The sequence below is a fragment of the Eimeria tenella genome, genomic scaffold, assembly GCF_000499545.2.
Source record: "Eimeria tenella Houghton genomic scaffold, Eth_scaff1822, whole genome shotgun sequence".
NCBI lineage: Eukaryota > Apicomplexa > Conoidasida > Eucoccidiorida > Eimeriidae > Eimeria > Eimeria tenella.
Genome location: NW_013541656.1, coordinates 1 through 438, shown reverse-complemented (window position 1 = coordinate 438; position 438 = coordinate 1).

Sequence of the window (438 nt, the reverse complement as noted above, 5' to 3'; positions counted from 1 at the left end):
CTGCTGCTGCCATAGCAGCAGCAGCAGCAACTCCTTTCCCGGCCCTGACTCTGGGCCTGAGTCCGAGGATCCCGCAGCTGCCGCAGCAGCCAGCAGCAGCAGCTGCAGCAGCTGCAGCAGCGCAGGCGGATCCTCTGCAGCAGCAGCAGCAGCTGATGTTGCAGCGGCAGCAGCTGCTGCTGGCGTTTGCCAATCAGCACCACCAGATGCTGGGGGCTTTGCAGCAGCTCGGCGTGGCCCCTGCTGCTGCTGCTGCTGATGCTGCAGCAGCAGCAGCAGCGCCTCTGGGCGGCTGCGGCGCGTTGCTGTGTGAGCCAGCAGCAGCCTGCAGCAGCGGCATCTCTCCAACTCCGCGTGCTGCTGCTGCAGGTGCTTCCAGCAGCAGCGCAGCAGCAGCAGCAGCAGCTGCTGCTGCTGCTGCTGCAACTTCAGCGGGCC